The sequence below is a fragment of the Rhea americana genome, unplaced genomic scaffold, assembly GCF_003343005.1.
Source record: "Rhea americana isolate MKP2758 unplaced genomic scaffold, rheAme1 scaffold_18, whole genome shotgun sequence".
Classification (NCBI taxonomy): domain Eukaryota; kingdom Metazoa; phylum Chordata; class Aves; order Rheiformes; family Rheidae; genus Rhea; species Rhea americana.
The window spans coordinates 5,230,647-5,248,193 of NW_028185927.1; the positions used below are offsets into that span (position 1 = coordinate 5,230,647).

Sequence of the window (17,547 nt, forward strand, 5' to 3'; positions counted from 1 at the left end):
TTGCTGAAATAACACCTACACGCTTGCAGTGTTCATCTTATTTGTTATAATGGTGATTTTTTGGGAAACAGAATAAATTAATATGTAGGAAATGCAGTCTAATATAGTTACGCTGGTAAGTTTTCTCAAGATAACCCTTGAGTTGGTTCAAACCACATCTTGTGCAAGTTTTAACTTTATTTAATTTCCTATTACCTTAAGCATTTGAACCCTGTTCTTACAGGAACAGCTCAGACGGACTTCAGTTCTTTCCACTTAGTGATTTTTAGTAGAATATTCCTTTTACTTATTATCTTTATTATTATCTTATTATCTATATTATCTTTTACTGATAACTATTTTTAAGAGTTCTTGGTACTCCCTTTTAGCATTCCACTAAGAAATGATCTGGAAGTTTTTTGGTATGTGCTTTTTGATTGTTTTTTCTTTTCTTTTTTTTTTTTGTCAAGCAAATATTAATTATGAGGAAAAAGTAGCTGCTAATAAGTCTTTCAAAGCTAGACTTTAAACTTTCAAACTCTTGAAAGTAAAAACAAAGTTACAAATGAGCTTGATAATGAAGTAATTTACTTCTAGCAATTACAAGTGTGCATTTTTTTTTCCTCCCCTAAGAACTACTTTAAAAGCTATTCCTAAGAGACAGCAGATACTTTCATATATGGAGATGAAAGCAGCTGAGGTAGGGAGGTTACATAAACTTGCTGAAAGATGTTTGTTTGTGAGCTGCACTGAAGTTTCATGAGCTACTGGCTGATGAAGGGGGTGCTTTCCTTAGTATGAAAATCAAAAGGGAATTTTATAAGTTGTTTGCATGGGATCATGGAGGAAGTGTTGATTATCTGAGGGGAAAATCCCAGGCAGTGTGCAGTGGCACAGTAATTTAAGAACTACAGAGATGGATTTATGCTGCCAGAGATGGGGAGGAGAAACGAGCTGTTGATATGTTGACATTCTTCGTCTCACAGCTGTCCCAGTGTGGGAATTATGAAGAGGTTCGTGAAAGTTCTGTAAAAGCTGGAATTAATAGAAAAAACAGCTAGCCTGGTTCTGCAGTATAATTATAGCTCGTTTATTTTCATAGATCTTATTAGGAGGTATCAGCATGTTCAGCAGCATAAACTGCCTTGAGTTCCTTCTTAGCTTCTGCTACATTGGAAGGGCTTATGGATCCATGATGACAGGGAGCTCCAGAAGGGCAGCATGGAGGCATCAGCTTTCCTTTTAGATGGTTCTGTATCAATACAGGTCAGATCTCTCACAGACTTCAGGTTTTTGTGGGTTGGGAAGATATGYCCATTTTTCCTTCCTAACAGTAGACCAATAACTGAGGCTCACCCTGTCTTACCTCTGGAGAAAGTTACTTAGCTTGTAGAACTAGTAATTTTAGTTGTGTTGCTATTAATTCATATTACATCTTGTCATGCAGCAGAAATGCAAGTCGATGGAGCTCCTGCCAGCTAGTCCTTTGTTGCTCTTGTCACCTGGATCCTGTTTTTGCGAGTGTTGAGCCATTAAGTGAGGTGGGCTGAACGCGCCTGTCGTTTCTGCTGTGCTTTGTACCGTAGACATTAACAGGTTAAGCCTTCTTCAGCCCGGAAGTGTGTGCTCTCACTCTGAGCAACAGATTACTGCTTCACTTCATCCTTCTGAGGCTAGGCATATGCACTACTAAATATTTTATCCTGTATTGARCTTCTGTATTCATTGAGATATTTTAATATTATTCTTTGTGGTAGATATTTTTATACATGATTACAGTATTAACTATTCAATTTACTGGTTTTATCCAACTGAAATGTTGTTTATATGCAAGATCAAGCTGGATGCTAATCATGTTTTCTTTCTTCACGATCCCTAATCCTTCCCTGACACGTTAAAAGATAGGAAATTTGACCTCTGATGTTGTATCTCATGCTTCTGACAAGTATATATTGTTTTCTTACTCTGTTTTTCAAGACATTGCTTAACCCTCCCCCCCCCCAAACAATCAAAACTAAAAGAACGAAGCCCTACTCTGCTAAATAATAAATACAAGTGAACCAGAGAAATTAAGAGGCAGAATATAAAGGCTAGAAAAAACTAACAGTGAAGGCTGCTGAAGTCAAGCTGTCAGGTAGAAACCGCCCTTTTTGGAGAGTGGCTTGTTGTGACTCTGCGGTGACCTCTTCTGTTGGGCTTGAGAAATAAGGCTTGTTGTTGAGTTATATTGTTATATTGTTATAAAATTGTTAAAAGCTGCCCTACACTGTGTTTTACTTGTCAAGAAGCTAAAACATTTCAAGCTTCCAGGTGGGAGTCAGTTTTCACTGTTTCAAGGGTGCATTACTGAGGCTGTTAGACAAGTTTGGAATACTGTTTTATAAACTTTTCTGTTTCAGTCTATTAATATACAGTAACAGTTTAAACAGCAAATGAGTTTATTGCTCTCTATTTATAACTGTAAGTGTTACTATGGGTGACTTGTTAGCTTTTTTGACTGTCTCTTGTTTTGCCATTCTCTCTAAATCTCATAAATCTGGAATGTTAAAAATCTGAGATGGCTAAGGTATATGTGGCAATAATATGGTAATTTTAATGCATGCTAATCTTTATTTAAACTTAACAGAAAATATTGTTCGACTTTGATTTTAGCTTTAGGAACTGTAACCTTTTTGTGGAAGAAGAACTCTAGCTACTAGTCATAATTAAAACAAGAGAACATTGATAAGAGTGCTCTCTTTTTCAAACAGTCTAATGGCTGTGATTCCACTTAGGCAGTCTGTACACATCCTGGGAAGTGGCTGGATTGTGTGGGCAAGGCAGGAGTACCCTGAGGTATGAGAAGGGAAGGAAAAAGAGCAGAAGTGGAAGGGAATGGTTGTTACTCGCTTAATTCCAAAAGTATTCTGAAAGTCTGGAAAACTGTGTGACTTCAAGTAGCCCCAGGTAACTTTGATCTTCACAGCCAGCACCTACTTAGCAGAGCATTATAAATTTTATTGACTTGGAAGACTTAAAAGAATATTCTTGGGTAATTTCTGTCGTATATGGCACGTGATTTGTAATTACAGTCCTTTTTTGCTGGGTTAATTTCAAACTAATCTGTTTCCTGGAACAAGTCGGTGGTATAAGTCTCTATGTGCTGCATCAATGCTAAGCTTGACAAAAAGAGGAGGTAGCATGAGGGTGGGTGGGAACAAATGTTTTGAGGGCTAGGGAGTGGTGCAGTCATATTTTAAAGGCATTCAATGTCTGTAATACTGCAACACTGGATATTAGCATGCAGTCCACCATTTACTTCCTTAGCGCATCATTTAAAACTAGATGATAAAATTGATTCCCAATTAAAAGATATAGAAAGGAAGTTATATTTGCTATATAATCCAAACAGTAAAAACAAACTCACATAAAATGTGAAACGGTGTCTTTTTGCAGATTTTTATACATTATATTCTCCTTTTTAAAACTACACCTAACATTATTTGACTTGATGAATCAGTCGCTGTTTGTATTGCAAACATGGTAGTTTGTAAACTCAACTCTCCTTGCAGTTTGACTATGCAAAGTTGATTCAGGCTGTATCATGACTTTGAGCTAATCCTTCGCTCTAGAATATCTAATTACATAAATCCGGAGCTGAGCCAGCACAATGTTTGGTTCCCTGTCCTGTGCTGTCGTAAGTCCCCGCAGGCCCCCACCTTCCATCTTGTGAAGGTCACAAGAGGGGAATTCCAAACAYGAGTTGCTGTAACACAAACTGTTCCAGAACTCCTAAATGTATTTTTCCTGTTTACCAAAACTTTTGTAAAAGTATTCCTTGGAAGTGAGGTGAATCTAAGAGTGAGTGAGGATATCTAGGCTTTGGAGCATCTTACTTTGCTTATGGGAGTGAGTGAAGGACCTGGGATGTGCTGTTCTCTGGCTGTCCCTAGACTGCAAAGGGGGTGGGTGGTGGTGGGAGGAAACATATAATTAGCAAGCACAATTTAAAGAGTAACATAAAGTAATACACTGGCTTTTTAACTTCTCTTGGTCAGTCTATTGTGATTGAGCTGTGCAGCTAGCTCCTTTCTTAGCCGTGCCCAGCTGGTGTTGGATGTAACTGAATCTATTTCAAATGTGTGTTGCGATGGATCAAAGCTAACTCACAGCTCTCCTGTTCAAACAGTTTGACATCATGCAACTAGCTCAGCGCTAACCTTTTCCTCTCTAGTCTCTGTATTAAACCTGGACACTTGAAAGACTGATTAAAATAGTTCCAGATTGAGTTCCTTAAGGCTGATATTGCGCAGAGGAATAGTTTTTGCTCTTGGCTGATAGTTCAAAGTGGTTGCTCCCAACCTTAATCARTGTTTCCATAAATGGAATATACAAGTTCATATAATTCCCGTGTAAAATATAATAGGCCTGTACAACAGCTGACAAAGCCAGATCTCTGCTTTTCCATCCCAGTCTGGTGGCAGCAGTTGGCACACCATCTCCTACCACRTGCGTCCTGTTGCACATCACCTCCCAGCTGCAGCAGTGGACAGCCCTGCCAGCAAAGCCACCAGACCTGCCTTCCTGCACCTCTCGTGGGCTACCACAAAAAGCCAGGCTGTGACTACTGCTGTTGAGGGAGACTTCCCTAGTGTCTTCTAGGGAAGAATCTTTCTGAAAGGAGGTTGCTATGTGGAGAGGGGAGCCACATTAAAATCTGCCCTTCATTTGCCCTTTATTCACATTTTCAAAATTCTTTCCGCAACTATAGAGACAAAAATAATAGTCTTTAAAACTTTCTCCATTTGAAAAGGAGAGGGAGGGGAGCAGAGTGCTTATGAACTACCATTCCCTTGAGTTAGCAACTCCAATTTTGAGGCATGGTTTTGTTTCTTTGAGCTATCTTCTCCTGTTCCTGCAAACACTGTGATTTAAATAAATAAATAAAAGAGGGAAAGAATGTATTGGCAGTTATATTATTTGGGGAAATAAGAACTTTTCCCTCCAGTCTGGCTTATTTTAAAACTATCTTGAGGCCAAAAAAGACCAACAAAGAAATTAACACCTGTGCATGTATGTGTAGCTGATGTACATGTACAAATTTGCTCAAGGCTTCCTATGGCAATTTTTCCCAGTTCTCAGTGTATTGCTGTCTGTGCTACTTTCATGTGAGAGATGAACTGGACAATTAGTGGGGCAGCAATACTTAATATAAAACATGAGCTCTAGTGCAAATARCCATTAATAAATTTGATCCAAATCAAGCCATGCATGGAGAAGAGTTTTTCTTATTTGACTGGCTTGGCAACATCTGTGACTTGTTCAAGTACTTCACTGTTTTTAAATGAAGCAAGAATTAAGTAGATCCATGAGTCATTCTCTGCTCAGAGTCAATACACCCAGTGAGGTCTTATCTGTCATCCTGTGACAGTTGATCAATTGGTTCTTCCCACTAACTTCGCCTTGCCACTCAGCAAAACAGTCAGGCACGTGCCTGACCATTTGCTCCCAACCTTTTCCATCTCTGTTTTCTATCTTCTAATGATAGTCCAAGTTTACATTTCCGCTATAGCTAAGCATTTGCCTTATTGCTCAAGAACGGAAAGTTTTCTGTCTTTGTGACTTTTTTTTTTTTTTTTAAGAACTATGCTCTTGTTTCCTTTGTGTATTGTGCAAGTCAAAGATCTTTTGATTTCACTGAAAATCACCTTCAGCCTCTATGCAACATGATCATCAGTTGATTTGCACACGATACCTTTCCTGATCTTCATGCCCATGCCCTGCATTAGAAGAGGAGGAGCTTGAGCACTAAGAGGTACCTGTTCACCTCTCTTTTTTTTTTTTTTTTTTAAGAGTCTTCACCTCTTTAGTGTTGGAGATGTGAGACTGGAGCATTAGGGATTGCATTCATCTCTCATCTGTTCATTTCTGGGGTTTCTTGAATGTCTTAGCATATGGGTTTAGTCAGTTTGTTCTCCTCAGCCTTGTAAGCTGAAATCTCTTCCCTCCCTCTGCATAGTGGGGCCATCCTAAAATAGGATACATCAAGTTAAAACATTTTAGCCACCAGATGCAGAGGAAGAGCAAGGCTGTTGAGCCTCTTAGAGTAACAGACTTGCTGGCATCTGAAACGAAGGGGGTGGCCTGGCCTGCCGGTCCTCCTTCTCTCCTTGCAGTTCTCCTAAAAGGTCTGATAGCTTTAATTTGTGGCTAAAAGCAAAATGAAAGGGCCTTTAATTAAATGTTCTGCTTCATATAATAACACACAGCACTGAAGGTCTAGAGAGCATGAGCACATCAGACATTCTAAAAATATTCCCGCAGCTGGGAGGGCATCTGTGCTTCCACTGAGGAAACCTGTGCATCAGCTGCCTGCCTTGGACAGCAGAGTTTGCTCTTTTCACAAGAACTTACTACAATATTCCTTCCTCCTTCTGCAGCGCTGGGAAGGGGGAAGTAGGAGGTAATTAGGACTTRCTAAGAAAGGAAATACAAAGTCGCACTGCTGCTACCTCAGTGCTGGGAAACTTGGTCAAAACTTCAATTTCCCAACAGTGTGAAATGGAATGGGAAGCTGTCAGAAGTCCCTGACTAAATTAAATTCCTCAAGAGGGTGCTGTAAGTGGCTATCTCTTTTTTCAGAGGTAGCCAGTCTGACTTTGCATTTCCTGGTGAGAAGAATAAAGCAGCAGAAACTGAGCAGGTAAAAAGAAAGTGTATCAAGCATTTTGACAGCCTTCCAAAGTTGGAAACTTCCTGGAGTTGCCCAACTTAAGTGTTTGCAATCTCTCTTATTGACTGTAAGTCTGAATAAAACCCATGTGATTAATTTAATGATCTGTATAGGTTTCTCTCCGGTATCTGTCATTTCAACCTTTGTATTTGGTAAGAGCAGTAAATCAAATGTTAAGGTAAGTACAGGAGCACCTGAGCACCCCTCCTTATGAGGTGAATTACATCAGATCTTTTGTTACAAGTTCTGTTATGTCACTAGGAAAGTAAAGTTTGAAGCTCAACAGAGCAGAATGAACATGCCTKGATTCATGTCCAGGTGAACTTCAGTTGTAGCAACAGGTCATTGCTGCTTGCTGTATAGTATAGAGAAGCCCTAAAACCCGGGCAGGGAAGGTATCTCTTAAATTAAATGAGTTTCAATCTTGCTGTTCCTCTTTCTTAGTCAGAAACCAAGGGCTGAACTTTCTGTAGGCAGCAAGGCTGATTCACCGAATTGTGGAACTGTTGTCAGTGTGGCACTCAGAGGAGCTGGGCCTCAGTCTGAAATTTGATCCATACGGAAAGGAAATTCTCCATATTGAGAAGTGCTATGAAGGTGTGGGAAGCAGGCCAGGAAGTGTAAAGACTGGACTATTGCAGACCAATTCTRTGTTAGAATAAATGTTCAATTTGAGCACAAGGAACACTGATTTCTGAGTCCTCTTAAAGGTGATATAGATAAAATCCTCTGAATAATGATTACATTCGTTCATCTGGATTTATTCAGATATTTTGAAAAGCAATCAGTTTTTGGTTCACACGGCTTTTTATCTGGTATACTATTTTTATAGAAGTGGAAAAAAGAAACAAGTATCTAGAGGCTGTTATCTTCAGGACAAAGGTATGATAAGCAAATCTAAATTGCATTTGGATTTGTTTACAAAAGTATGAACTCCTAATGTTTTGCACAGCAGATTAGTCCCAAAGATTTGGGAATAATGACATGCTAATTAATGATTCAGTGACCCACTAAGCTACACCTGTTTTCTTCTCTCCTGCATTCTACTAGTAGTGCAAAAATGGAAGAGACATATTTATGTATAGTTAAATTTATTTAAATTGAGATACAGATTAAAAGATACAGATTAAAATTGTTATCTGCAGCTTTGTTTATTAAGAGTATGTTCTATGTTTGCATGGCTTATCCCCCCCCCCAAAAAAAAGGGGGGGGGGAGGAGACGGCAAAAAAGTGAAAATGAGATAATTCCCAGACTAATTCAGCCTCTTACTGTCTTTCATATCAATCAGAATTAAACTGGATTAGATTAATATGTTTAAGGAAGTATGTTAATATAAAAGGAGAGATCTCTTATATTCAAATCCGTGTACAGATGCATCTGTATGTACTTTTGTTTACTTTAAACCTGCCGTCATATAATGGTGCATGATGCCCTCTAATTCTCATGCTGAGAAATGATGAATATTCCTTATTTGTGCTTTCTTGCTAACTTGTATTTTACAGATCTTCTAGAATAAGTACTATTTCTATATGTGAATCATCTGGAATAAAAAAAAATGGTATACAGCTGTGCAAGGGGTGTGTGTGTGTGTGCCAGTGTTTTGGGAGTTTTCTTTGTTTGTTCATCTTTTAAACTGTGCTGTGTGTGTTCCTTTCTTGGTATGGTCTTTTCTTTACTGGGTGTATGGTGACAGTAAAGGCTACTGCTGAGCTAAAGAGTAAGCCCCTGAAATGGGAATCTGGAGAGAAGCATTTTATTCTGCAATTGTTGGTCTCCTGTTTGACTCTGAGCATCTTGGTCTGAAGTATTCTGGTCTTGCAGGCTACTTGTAGTTAATTTGACTTAGACAAAGTATTCTGTGGATTTCTCCCCTCCTCTTTTTTTTTTATTTTATTTTATTTCTTATGGAATCAAAATTCGTAACAGATTTTTTTTTTTCTTGTTTAAGTGTAAGAGGTGAGTGTAAGAACTTTAATTAAAATTGATTTGGTACCCTCCCTCTAACTCGCCTCTCCACCCCCTTCCTGTGCAGCTGAAACATGGGCTGGAGTGGTGCAAAGTGTGGAATATCTGGAGGCCTTGCAGCTGTGTCTGTTAATGGTTGTAATCACTCCTGACTTACCTGGACAAAACATAATTAAGCTATTATCATACACACTAGGAGTTGTAAATGACTGTTGCTAGGTATCCTGTGAGGATCAGGAGTGATGTAGTAAGAAGGCCAGGACCGAGAACATTGTACGAAAGCTGTGGCTACCTTTGCTGCTGCTGTTCAGATGTTCAGAAAAACCTAGCACAAGCRTTGCTAATCCACTTGGGTTCTTACTTTATCGTACAGAATGAACTCTCTAAAATGCAGCAGTTTCTTGGGACTGCTGCTAGGAGAMGTCTCAGCAACATGGCCCAAACTGAAGTAAACTGTAAAGGAAGCCCAGAGTTACGGGATCTCCTATAGGTGAGCCCAGTCTCTGCCCCCATCTGCGCGTACGGCTGGTGTTGCAGGTCAGTGGCTACCGCTGCCCGGGCGATCCCTGTGTTTTGGCCATGCCCATCCCCAGGGTAAAGCAAGAGAACCTGCAGAAACTCTTGAAACATTTACTGCGTTACCTGATATCCCATGTTACTTCCATGACTTTACAACTTTTTATCATCTACCTCTTTAGAAATTTATATGCTTTTAGATTTGCATTTTTCTCAATAATACAGAAGGAACTGGAAGCGTAAAACTGTACGTATGTATTTACTTAATAGTAGTCAAGGTGCTGTGGCTCCATGGTGCTAACTGCTGTATGGCAGAGCTCCTCATTCCCCAGCCTTCAAGAAAGATGCCTCCTCAAGATCTTAAAAATTAGTAGACTTGCTTTCATTGAAAGTCAATATATGCAGAAATAATCCTATGAAGCACCATTTGCATTAGAAAGATACCTTTTTATTTATATCACTATCAAATAAAAATCATATTACCTATTCTAAAAATAATCTTCCCTAAGCTCCCCAAAATTACATTTTAAGTCACTTTGAATGCTTAATTTCTGGTATTGTACTTACTGACCTGCCTCATATTATTAGGAAATCTAGTAGTCTACTTCTTAGTGAGGAAATTCTTTCTTTCAAATCATTAACATATTTCCTACTAATCCTTACAAGTTATCTACACTTTTTTTTTCCTTTCTACTTGGAGATACCCACTTGCAATGCTGTTTCTTCCTGATTTATCAGTCAGTTCTTTAATGATCCGAGTAGCTGTTTTCGGACTTGTAACTGGAAACATACGTTCAAGTTATGAGTCAGGTGTGTCAGAAGCTAAAAAGTGTTGTCAAAATTATGTAAACATAATCTGTTTTTCAACTAAATCTGTAGTTGTACGAACTGATACTATTGGCTTCTGATTAGTTTTTGGAAATTGTGTCGTATTTTCAACTTCTGTATTGTCCTATTCTCACACAATTTTTCCTGTAGTGACTGCTAAAATGACATGTGCTTTTGTCATTGTTTGCGATGACCCCAACTTATCTTTTACACAAATTAGGAAATATTAGTCACGCTGTGTCTGTCCTTACCATTGACCAGGTATCCTGTGCTCATTCATTTACTTGCATCCCTCTTACTAGGGAAAAGTGAGCAGGAGGGTAGACACAGGGCAGTACGAGGCAGTGTTAATGAGGTTAATTTATCCTGTGCATTTTTATGACTAGTTACCCTAGGCTTGTCTAATGTTACTATAACTATACTGCTTTCAGCATCTAAAATCATTCATATTTACCTGTGATATCCCTGTACAGTGTTGCACTGCACTGTGTAAATCCATTTCATGCATCATGGCCCTAAGTTTCAATAACTAAATTTTGAATTAAAAGAATTGAAGATTTTTGTCATTGTCACTTGCCGTTGATACATATGTATCTTCATACTTTAGTAAAGGGAAAATGTTCTATCTTTCTATTGCATTGAAATCTCAACTGGGCTTTCAGAAATATGATTGCTAGAGGATAGATTTCTCTCTCTGTTCTGTTCACTCCCTGCCAACCTAGCTAAAATAAGCAGTAGTATGACAAATGCAGAGTTTTAACACTTAACTGAAACTTGGTTTCATTGGTTAAAGACAAAATACTTTTGAAACTAAGTATTTCTTGCACTTGAGCCCGGGTGTTTGGTCCTGGGTGCTCCAGAGAGGGCCGCATGGCCATGCTTTCCACATTCGTTCCAGAGAAACAGTGAGAGGGAAAGATGTTTCCAAGCTTATCTCTCTGACTGTAGGAGCAAAATATTATTAAGTAGAAAGACTTTCATATAAACACTTGTTTCCAGAAGGTGAAGCTTTTAGACAAATGCCAAATATCATACATAATTAATTTGTGGGAGCTGACAACATTATCAGTTTGTCGAATTGCTGTATCTTATCTCCTGAGTTAAAGAAAAATACTTAAGATAAATGCTGGCCTGACCAGTATTTAGCTTTTGAGTAGTGCAGGGTGTTATCAATAAACTTATATTAAAAGCACTGAAGCAAATTAGATCTTGTGAATTGGAGCCCTTGTGGGGGGCTTTCAGACCTCGCTGCCTGGGTTCTCAAGACATAGATGCAGCATCACTTGTAGAGAAATAACACAAATTTGCAGGGTTGTACAATTGGGTAGGTACCTGTGTTAGGCAAAACAGTGCTGAGCTATGGCTTAGGTCTGCTTGTGAAGCAATCTGTGTCAGATTGCTGCTGTTTTGCTRAGAGAATATATTACTTAGTTGGGTTTGCTGCCTGGGTCTGAATGGGGCAGCCGCACCCCTGCGGCAGCAGCACGAGCTTGGCAGCATAGGGGTGTTGGGTGGTGTGAAAGCCCCCTAAGTTTCTGCTAGCCTGCCCTACTCATGCTTGTATCAATGTTAAGATCCYTTCTTTGGTGCCTCCCTGTTGAAAGCTGTGTCTCTGCAGAAGCTCAGGTCTGATGTGCCTTGGACTGCCCTGTGACAGCATCGCGCCGGTGCCTGCGGTAACAGCGATCTCCCCAGCTGATGTGGCACCTTTCCACCAAGAATAAAAGTACCTTGTGGGACTTTTTGAACCATGAAGTGGAGGGGGGAGAAAACATCAGACTAGGTCAGTGACGCTGTGCAGACATCTGCGTAGAACAGTAGTGAGAGCTAAAATATTGGTATCTTAAACTGTCGGTTTCGGTCTTACAAAGCTGATTTCAGTCCTGCACCAAGTTATTTATTATCTATGGAAAGGATCAGTCAAGCTTATGCTTTCATTTTYGCAACGTCCCCTACACCCACCCTCCCTGCCCCAAAATCCTGCTCATGTTCTGGATTTTCAGTGCTTAAATATAACTTCTGACCCAAACTGTAAAAATCTAAGACTGGCACAGATGCATCTAGTTCACAAACATTCCTTTCAAATTGCCAGCTTTTTACATTCTTGCTAAAATGAGAAATGATAGCAGTAATTCTCTTGTGACCTTAAGTAGTTGTGTACAGCTACTACAGTAACAGTAAAAGTGTGAGAATACCAACATAATGCCAAAGGATGACTGGACTTAGAGTGAAAGATGGCAGACCTCTGAAGCTGCAACTGCAATTGGGAAAAYTCTTCCATTTACTGTCTGTGGTTCTGGTTAAAATTTCAGTTCTCTAGCCTATATAAAAATAAGTAAAATCATATTCCTCCTCATTTTTATATAAATCACTTTCTCATAACTATGATGATGTGCGCACAGTACTTGCTGCAGCCATGCAATATACAGTGAGCAATAAGAAGATACTGTTCAAGGAACAGCAGTGTGGGCTGCAAAGAATTTAGGGATGAGAACAAAGGCTGGTAGTGATATATGGAAACACTTACGTACCACTCCCCTCTCTCCTTTGAACTTTTGCAAGCTTATTTTCCTGCAGATACATACTTAKAGATGGACAGAACCACCTAGTCCAGTTCCTTGTTGTGGAGGGTTGATACCAGTAATTCTTTGTAAATCTCCAGTTTGTGGTACAAAATAGTAAGTGCACAGGAGAGGTCTGTATGAAATAAATTCCACGTAAGATGCTCCATAACTATTGTGAAAAACTTAGTGTTTATTCTTTGTTGCAAGAAAGGAGATAATAAGAGGAGAGATGATAAAAGTATCTCAGGAACTTCTCTTCTGTCTTCTACGTGATACAAAAGAAGAGGACACTGAGGAAATTCAGAATTCATGAAAAATTCAGAATCCATGAAAAGAAGCGTATTTTAACACCAGTCTGTAATTAAAATGTAAAACATTGCTACTGGAACTGGACAGTAGTTAATGGTTAATTCTAAATCTGAACTTTCTTAATTATTAAAAAAAAAAAAGAGAGAGAGTTTTTTTGGGGCAGGGAAGAGGATCCCTCATGCATCAAGTTTTAAGGCAGTTAGTGTGGGAAACAGCCAGTCCCATGTTTATATACCATAGCACGTTCATACTTTTTARAAAGGTTTCTGAGATTTCTTGTGTCAGCTTGTTTTCCTCACAGGCAGAGCCAGACTGTGAATTAATTTCCAAAGCCAATGTATGAAGGGCAAAAAAAGAACAGAAGTGAGGTTAAGTTTTAAAAATTAAAATAAGAATAATAGAAGCATCTGGTACAAGTCGTTTTTAAGAAGTAGGATACTGGCTTGAATAAACTTAAGGTTTCATCCAGAACAATAATTACTAGGTTCAATCATAACATAATAAGTATGGAAAACTAGTCATATTTCTTTGATGTKTTGAGCCATATGGTTTGAGAAAAGGATTAAAAGACATGCCGCAAAACAGAAGTTGTTTACATTTGGGAGGACTGTTGTACCATGATTTAGCAGTTCTACTTGTGTAGACTGACTTTCTGGATTTCATAATAAAACTTATAAAAAGAAGAAAGTGTTTCAAATCTCTTGTTCTTTTATCACTGGAATTTCCCTTTTTTAGGCACAACTTGAGGAAAAAGTGTTTCATGTATTTATTTAACTTACGATTCTAGCATTTAACTCTGAGGATAGAGTTTCCCAAGAAGGGGAAAATCCAATAATGTTTATTATTATTATTGAGAACACCTTTATTTCTGAAGAATTACTCTCTTGGGCAAGAGCAGAATATGTACTTAAAAACTTAAAATACGCAGAAGAGACATTTTGTCCCTAATATTTCAGAGTTGMATTCCAGCAAAGTCATGCTTCCACTCCCAGAAAGACTCAAGTGACACAGTCACTCAATCTTATTTTCTGATAAATTGTCCTTAACAGAGAGTAATTTTCATGGAGGAGGAAAAAAAAAAAGTAATCTAAAGCTGATCACATTTATAATAGATCAACAAAACATATGAGACGTTTTGTTTCATACCTACATCTTTTTATGGCAAGGTGTTTCTTCTGAAATTAGCATCTTGTATTCTAAAAATTACTGTCCAATAGTAACAAGCTGCTGATGTATATATGAGTGTGTTTTGATTGCTTATGGAGTTGAGCAGTGTGTCTCATCCTAGTAGAGATGTCTTTTGGCAAATACCTCATGAGTTCAAGTCATCTTCCTTTTTTCAATGGACTTGGACACATGATGATGAGGCAGTAGGTTAACCTGCCTGTCCCTCAAAAYTGTGCCACCAAGTGGAGAGGAGAAAGTACGGCCAAAACAGAATGAATGAACGAATGTACGTCCCTTTAGCCATCTTGGATGGCCTAGATCTGCGGTTTTCACCTATGTTCTTTCCTTTTCTCAGCATAAGTCTTCTAGGAAGTAGAAGCTGCAGGCTAGGGAAGAGAGGTGCAGCTTTCTGARTCGAAGTCAAACAGCCTAGGATCCCATTTCAGATTGATTGTGGTTGCTGAGACACGTGCATTTCTAAATTCCTGAAATCATAAAGAAGTTTTGCTTTACTCCACTTGTAACAGAAGGAAAAAATTGCTGTATTACTCACTTTTTTTTAATTGTGAATGTGAACATTTCCTAGTTTTATTTGTTGCCCTTTCACGCTGCTGCTTTGGATTTCAGTGTCATTCTTTTTTCTTCCATTTTTATTCCTGGTTTATAATTGCTGAGCCAATATCAATGAGTTTGCTTGCACGTTTAAAACAGCATTATAATGTTTTAAGTCATTGGGAAAGAAAATAGTATTGTACGTGGTTAACAAATCACTGTTCCTGTGTCACCAGGAGACTAAAACTGTTGCTATATAACAGAATGTTTTTTGACTGAGAAACTTGGCTTGGCACTGCAGTGACTTTCAAAATTCAACTTGCAAAAGTTCAGTTACGCAACTAAAGAATTTTCATGTATCCACATGTTTCTTGAATTTTTGCAAGAGTCAGAAAGAATAACCTGTTCTTATCTTTTGTGAATTATAATATAATATACAGCAATACCACCRCACTCCATTTCCTTTTTAGCTGTCACTTCAGAGTTCTTGTCATTGATCATTTAATAACATGCTGTGCTAGATATCATCATGACCTATTTTTTTTCCTTTATCATTGGTTGAACTTTATGCATCTGAGGAAGCTGATGACGATGATGAAAACACTGTAATTCAGAAAGAGAGAAGTAAGAATGCTCGCTCCAAAGGATGCGCTTGTGTACAGTCTGAGGTTAAATTCTTGAGATCTTTCAGTATTGTGATCCATTTTGAAAAGCCAGACTCCAGAAGTCTAGCATGTCCTCTAGCTGATGGTCATGCTTTTGCCTCCCCATCCTTCATATCATTTATACTTTCCTTCTAGATTTCAATTGTGTTTATTTCTTCACTCCCCACGTGCACCCCCCCCCTTAATTTTGTTAACTCTTGCAGGAAATTCTGCTTTGCTATCTATCAAATCACTACTTGTCATATTTTCTGGGAATAAAATATAGCAGGGTATGGCTGTAATAAGATATTACCTTTTAAAATACTTACTTCGATGACTTTTTTTTTTTTTTTAAACTGGCCTTGATTTCTTTGTTGGGAAAGATAGGGACCCATCCCAATCTCCATGTTGCGTAGGTGAAATTCATTACAGCTTTCCCCAAACTGAAGTCAATTTACAGAGATTTGATTTGTATTTTTACTGTATACTCTGAGTTGGCCAGCAGGATAAAGAACCAAGGTGGCTGGCTCTTCAAGCTTGTTTGAAATTGGATAATTTACCTGGAGTTTAGAATATGTCAGGATATAATATGTCACAGCTTAATTACAAACATACTACTCCTGCATTCAGAACTGTTTCAGATAGTTATTTTGAACTGTTTCTACTTTCAGCTGAAATCAACTAGAGTGGTAATTACAGGTATCTCCATTGCTGGGACAGTATGCAGAAGCAAGAAAAGATAGGTAATGCTCTCTCTTCTGTACCSGAGCTGATTCTGTTTAAGATTACGCTTAGAATTCTGCTGTACTCTCCACACCATCCAGGATTCCAGAAGGCTCATCACCTACCGCTGAGCATGTGGAAAACTCTTGTAGTCAGTTTTGATCTGGAAGTAATACGTCTGCATTCATCTAGTGCTGCACTTGAGCATTATTGGTTCTGCAGTATTGTAATGGTTAATTCCCAGGAATTAGCTGTTGGCTCTCTCCAAAGCAGCAAGGTAAACCATGCCGACTGAGCTTGTGGTTGTTATTCACTCATCCATTGCCACGTCTCCTGGTAAGCAGCTCTCCCCTTGCTGATCTGGAGRAGCTCGAGAAATGTGCACGCTGCCTCTGCATGTGAGTAAAGAGGACTTCCAGATTAATTTACACTTTCAGTATCAATGACTGGATATAGAAGGAAGCTTTCATTGTGGTTGTTGCTGTGATAATGGTATTGAATTTGCGTCTGCRAAATTACCAGGTCTGGTGAGAAATCCCAAGCTTTCCTGATTGCAGGCAGCACCCTGCCTTCCCTCAGTAGCCGGTTGAGCTATGGGAAGTAGCGCATGCCACTAAGGAACGCAGTCTTCTGAGCTTCCTTGTCTACAGATAAATAAAAGGAAACTAAAAATGCTGATACAAAAAGTCAGATAAATRTGTTGATGGGAAGAACTGAATCTTTGCATAACCTCTGAGGAACATGCTCATGCTCAGCCCCATCCGAGAGTGTGCTTATACCCGCTCTGTACCTATGGGCCGAATAGCCGTTTCCTCTGCAGTTTCACAACTATGGTACCGGTTGGGAGGCAGCACYGAGAGCTCATAATAAAGGTAGTAATGGTATAAGCAGTTTGTTACTGTCATTAKCAGATGTCTGACTGTAGATGTGTTTTACTTTTAGATGGCAGTTAGTAAAAACAAATGTTTAGAAAATGTCTCGCATGCTTTATTAGCAATACATCTGATTTAACTTTTTGGTTACTTATTTCTGCACGCTATACCTGCAGAGCAGGTAGGGCGCCTCTTGCTGAGTCACCGTGCAGTGCGCTTCCGTGCAGAAGTATTAGGGGATTCCCATCTGACAGATGTTTCCAGTAATATCCAGGGAGAAAGGTTGTCGTACAGAAAGCTAACCTTTAAGACTGTGACACGTGGCACAGCAGGTGAGTTCGTGCTCAGAAGAGATGAGTGGCGGTGGAGCCTTAGAAGCTGTTCTGCTCCTAGTTCCTCCTACAAGACAGTCGTTCCTCTTTGTGCTTCATTTAGCCCGTGTGTAAAATGGAGCTGTAGTTGTGTATTTACTTAATAAGGTGATTGTGGAACCTAATGAGTTTTCATCTTGCAGTATGCCTAGCACTGTGCTCCCTCAGCTTAGCTCCTGTGTTTGGTCCTCCATTAAATTGTGAAGAATTGTGAATGCAAGTCTCTGCAAAACTCCCATTTCCAAGGATTTGTGTTGGAAAGTTCCCTTTTGTAGGAAATTGTTAATATTTATTCTCACCTGAAAAGTGATTCTTTTAAGGTAAAACTTCCTGATTTTTTAAAT

General features: G+C 38.9%; 1 protein-coding gene across 2 annotated transcripts in view; it reads left to right on the forward strand.

Annotated features, from left to right (window-relative positions):
- Window positions 1–17,547, forward strand: part of PRORP (protein only RNase P catalytic subunit) — a 51,548-nt gene that overhangs the window by 22,705 nt on the left and 11,296 nt on the right. The window lies entirely within an intron of this gene.